Source organism: Mesoplodon densirostris, chromosome 1, assembly GCF_025265405.1.
Source record: "Mesoplodon densirostris isolate mMesDen1 chromosome 1, mMesDen1 primary haplotype, whole genome shotgun sequence".
In the NCBI taxonomy this organism is placed as follows: Eukaryota; Metazoa; Chordata; class Mammalia; order Artiodactyla; family Ziphiidae; genus Mesoplodon; species Mesoplodon densirostris.
Window position 1 is genome coordinate 203,447,688 of NC_082661.1, and position 6,000 is coordinate 203,453,687.

The window sequence follows — 6,000 nt, forward strand, 5'->3', positions numbered from 1 at the left end:
CCTGGCAGGCTCAGCAACGGCTCTGTCCTCCAGGGCTGGCGGCACCCGGGAGACCCTAGGCTGGCCAGGGCTGAGCTCGGGGCAGGCCCTGTGCAGATGTCAATGAAAGCTGTTGCCGCCATATCAGTAAACAAAGGATGTTGCAGCCATCGAGCCATCACGTTACAGCCGCCTGGATGGTGAGCCCTGAGGAAACTCAGGATGGAGACAGGATGCCCGCCATCTATCCCTCAGCCGCCGCAGCCACCTTGCAGTGATGCACCCGAAGGAGACTTGTCCCAGAGACCTGAGGTGGGCATCAAAGGAACAATTTCAGTGAGCCCAGATTTTGCATCTTTCCACACACCGAAAAGCTCTAACTTCCTTAACTTGAGATGTCTGGTTTTCTTTACTTAACAGTAATCTTTTGATGTTCCGACTACCTGGTCTTTGTAGCAAAAACTCCTCTATATCCTGGCTCCCCCCTTGCCTCTTTGAAGCAGTCCCTCCGAGCCATCTGAGAGGCTGCGTCCCGGGCTTAAGTCCTCAGAATGTCTGCCAAGTAACACATAATTCTCAATGTTTAGTTTGTGCCTTTTTTTCAGCTGACACAGACAAGCTGTTGAAAGCAGCTGTGGGCATCTGGAAGTCTCACGGGGTTGGGGGATTTGATTTCAAGCTCACATGGCTATTGGCAGGGGTCTTCATATGTCCTCAGGCTTCTGGATGAAGGCCTCCGGTCCCTAGCCCCTGGGTCCCCCCAAGGGCTCCATGGGGCCTGCAAGCTGTCTTCCTCAAGAGTGAGCCATTCCAGGGCTGGGGAGAACAGGTCAGGGAGGGACCGGGATGAGGCCGCAGTGTCTCCCATGACCTAACCTTGAAGTTGCACAGCACCCTTCTGCCCTGAGTTACACAGACCAAGCCTGGTCTAGGGTTGGTGGCGGGGATGACACAGGCTGTGAACACCAGGAGCTGGACCCATTGGTGCGTCTGGGAAACCAGATCTCACAGCCTCACTTCGACACTAGCAGCACACGCGGTCATTTGTGTGTGCGTGAGAACAATCCAGCGCTTCCACTGTCTTCACAAATGCTTCTCAACCTCTGTGGTATTCAGATCATTATTTGTTATTGTATCTATCTTGTCATAAACCTTCTGGGTTTCTTCAATTTATAATCATTTTACTTTATTTTAAAATGACTTTGCTATGCAGCATTATTCACAATAGCCAAGACAGAGAAGCAACCTAAATGTCCATTGACAGATGAATGGATAAAGAAGATGTGGAACATATATTCAATGGAATACCACTCAACCATAAAAAGGAATGAAATAATGCCATTTGCAGCAACATGGATGGACCTAGAGATTGTCATACTAAGTGAAGTAAGTCGTATAGAGAAGACAAATACCATATGATATCACTTACATGTGAAATCTAAAATATGACACAAATGAATTTATCTACGAAAGAGAAACAGGCTCACAAACATTGAAAACAGACTTGTGCTTGCCAAGGGGGAGGGGGGAGGGAGGGATGGATTGGGAGTTTGAGATTAACAGATACAGACTATTGTATATAGGATAGATAAATAACAAGTTCCTACTGTAGAGCACAGGGAACTATATTCAATATCATGTAATCAACCGTCATGGAAAAGAAAAAAAGTATATTATTTATCTTGATAAAAAAGAAATATTAAAAAGAATGTATATACGTGTATAATTGAGCCACTTTCTGTACAGTAGAAATGAACCCCACATTGTAAATCAGCTAAACTCCAATTAAAAAAATAAATAAAATTACTTTGCTATGGAGTTATTTTGTTTGTTTTTATTTTTACTTTAATGAACACCCATGCTTAAGATTTTCTAAGCATTGTTCTAAGTACTTTGCAAATATTACCTTTATTCAATCCTCATAACTAATCCTTGTAGGAGATGGGGTTGTAATTTTTCCATTGTGCACATGAGAACCTGAGACACAGAAAAGTAGAGGTACTTGCTCAATGTTGTGTATCTGATAACTGGCCCATCTGAGTCGGGGGAGCCTGGCTCTAGTCTCTGCTCTGCAGCCTCTTCACTTCTTCATCCTCATCTTTATATGCTTTATGAAATTCTGCATCTTCTTAAGAGATGCATTATTAATTCATTATCAAGGCACACTATAATTGCAAGAGATATTGTAAACTTTAATCAGCTAATGATAGTCAAATAATCGGAAACATAAGCCGAGGAAAATGCTCATGTTAAACTAGGGATAATATTTGAATGGATATTAATTTTATAAGACAGTAGTACTTTAGTGATGTTTTGCATGACATGTGGAATTTTGTATCCCTATACAACCTCATGACTGCAGGATCTCAGATAATGACTATACTGATATGAGAAGGAAACTTATCTGTGACCTCTGACCTGCACAACACCTCCACAAGGTAGGAATTCTCACCTTCACTCCACAAATGAGGTCACTGACTTGTATGGTGACTAAGGAAATTATTTAAGATCCTAAGTAGTCAGTGGTTGCGATGAGATATAAATTGAACTGTCAGATTTCAGAGTCCAGACTGCCCTCAGTTACTCCAAGGAACCTCTGTGGTTGTTTCTTCTTCTTATTTATTTAGTGTTGGCTTTTCTTTATTAATAATACCTTCTTTAGTCCACTATGAGATTTCTGTGTTCTGGTATGATTACAGGAAAGCGTGACACTCATTAATGCACTTGAGTCATCGAAGAGCTGTTTTTTTCTTTTTAATTTTTCTCTCTATATTATGGGAGGGATCTTATTCCTCCAGGCAATTAATTAGCTAGTATCTGGACTGAAATATTTTATTTTCTTTGGTCTTGGATTTCACACTGAAATTTTCATTAATGCCCCTAAATCCCCCCTCCCCACAAGCATTCTCTTTCTGTTATTGTTGTTGCTAATTGGGTTCATAAAGGCATTGAAGTTGTCTTGACTTGTTGCACTGTATACATTTCATAGGAACTACATAAATCCTCAGTGAGAAAATAAGTTACATAAATTGCTAGGTATGAGAATTTCAAATTTCCTTTAAGGCCAAAGAGAAGAAATGCTGTCTGAACAGCCACTGCTGATGGGCAGGATTTGTTAAGCTTTAGAAGTAGCTCATGCCATTTTCTCAGCCGGAGGGGAAGCTGCCACAGGAGCTGCTAAGAATGTGGTAAAACAAAAGGCAAGGTGGTAACTCCACCCACCAGCTTCTAACCAAGAGGGAAAATGCCATTAATGAAAAGTCCTGATGTATACCTCCTTTCTGCAAAGAATTAATGGAACAAAGTGCCCCAAGAAATGCCTGAAACCATGAGTGGTTTCCATAGAAACCTCAATCCATTTCTATTCTGCCGACATTTGAATGAATGTGAACAGAGGAAAGCACTAGCTCTGCTGCATGGCATGCGCTGTGGTGACAGCTAATGGGTTCATCTTAGAACCATTATTAACTGCTTGTAGCAAAGTAGTAGCAGTTCTCTCCTCATAGACTTAGATTATTCCATGGTCTTAAGTATTTCAGAAATGTTTGGGACTTGTAGGTATAAAGATTATCCATGGTCTTAAGTATTTCAGAAATATCTGGGACTTGTAGGTCTAAACAATACATTTCACAAGACAATAATATTTTGCAGGAGCCTAAAACTCCCCTTCTCTCTCACGCAATCATTTTAAATACTGGAACTGTGTCCTTTGCATGATCTAAGAAAATAATTCTAGTATCCTTTATTCTCAGGACGTCATTAGTACTAATGTACATCCTGTTTTAATACCTCTCCATTTCCTGGAGTTAGATGGAGCCTGAAACAATTACATGCCTTTTAACTTCTATTGTCTATGCAAGAATCACATTATCCCAAAGAGGAGATATAAGAAAAGCAAGACTCACAGGGAGGGGGACACACACACACACACACACACACACGCACACACACACAAAACAGTCTTCAGGTGGATTTTGCATAAATGAGGGTGACTCATCCTGACTATAATCTAGCCTTACACTCAACAATCACACACAAAAAAGTCTATAACCCAGGAAGCATACAAAAAAGAAAGCTACTTGCTGCTGAACTACAGGGGCAATTAGCTGCAGAAAGATTCAGTTTCATTGTTTTGAAGGATTAATTGGTTTAAATGATTTTTACTGATCACTCGTTTTTACAAATTAATAAACTTTACTTTTAGAGCAATTTTAGGTTTGGAGCAAGATTGAACAACAAGAACAGTGAATTTCCATATACTTCTTGTCCCTACTCATGTACGACCTCTCCCACCATCAACATCCCCACCAGATGGTGCATCTGTCACGATCAACGGCCTACATTAGCTCATCACTCTTCTCCACTGGGGTTCATTCTTGGTATTGAATATTCTATGGGTTTTGACGAATGTATAATGATATATATCCACCATTATAGAATTATACAGAGTATTTTTTTTTTTTTTTTTTTTTTTTTGCGGTACGCGGGCCTCTCACTGTTGTGACCTCTCCCGTTGCGGAGCACAGGCTCCGGACACACAGGCTCAATGGCCAAGGCTCACGGGCCCAGCCGCTCCGCAGCATGTGGGATCCTCCTGGACAGGGGCACGAACCCGCGTCCCCTGCATTGGCAGGCGGACTCCCAACCACTGCGCCACCAGGGAAGCCCCATACAGAGTAGTTTTACTGCCCTAAACATCCTCTGTGCTCCTATTCATCCCTCCCGATAGCTGATCCCTGGCAATCACCCATCATTTTACGTTCTCCATAGTTTTGTCTTTTCCAGAATGTCATATAGTTGGAACCATACAGTATGTAGCCTTTTCAAATTGGCTTAAATTTCTCTTTGTAATATGCATTTACGTTTCCTCCATATCCTTTCATGACCTAATAATTCATTTCTTTTTAGTGCTAAATAATATTCCATTGGTTAGGTATACCACAGTTTATCTATTCAGCTACTGAAGGACTTCTTGGCTGCTTCCAAGTTTTGGCAATTGTCTCTAAAGCTTCTATAAACATCCATGTGCAGGTTTTTTGTGAACATAGGTTTTCAATTTCATTTGAATAAATACTAGAAAGGGCCATTGCTGTATCCTATGGTAAGAGTATATTTAGTTTCATAAGAATTGTTAAACTGTCTTTCAAAGCGTCTGTACCATTTTGCATTCCTACAATTAGTATATAAGAGTTTCTGTTGCTCTACATCCTTGACAGCATTTACTGATGTCAGTGTTTTGGATTTCGGTCATTTTTATATGTTACTTGCCATCTATATATCTTCTTTGGTGAGAGGTCTGTTAAGATCTTTGGCCCATTTTCTATCTGGGTTGTTTATATGCTTATTGTTGAGTTCTTCGTATATTTTGAATAGCAATTCTTTATCAGATATGTCTTTTTCAACTATTTTCTTCCAGTCTGTGTCTTGTCTTCTCATTCTCTTGACATTGTCTTTCATAGACAAAACTTTACATTTTAATGAAGTCCAGCTTATGATTTATTTCATTCATAGGTTGTGAATTTGATATTGTGTTTTAAAAGTCATCACAGTGCTCAAGGTCATCTAGGTTTTCTCCTATGTTATATTTTAGGATTTTTATAGTTTGTTTTTCACATTCAGGTTTCTATCTATTTTGGGAAAGGTGTAAGGTCTGTGTCTAGATTCATTATTTTATGTGGCTGTCCAGCTGTTCCAGCACCATTGGTTGCAGAGATGGTCTTTGCTCCATTGTATTGCCTTTGCTTATTTGTCAGAGGTTAGTTGACTATATTTATATGGGTCTATTTCTGAGGTTTCTACTTTGTTCCATTAAGCTATCTGTCTATTCTTTCACTGATACCCCAATGTCTTGATTACTGTAACTTTATATTAAGCCTTGAAGTTGGGTAGTGTTGGTCTTCTGACTTTTCTCCTTTAATAATCAAGGTGGCTCTTCTGAGTCTTTTGCTTCTCCATATAAACTTTAGAATCACTCTGTCAATATACACAAAATAACTTTCTGGGACTTTGATTGGGATTCTG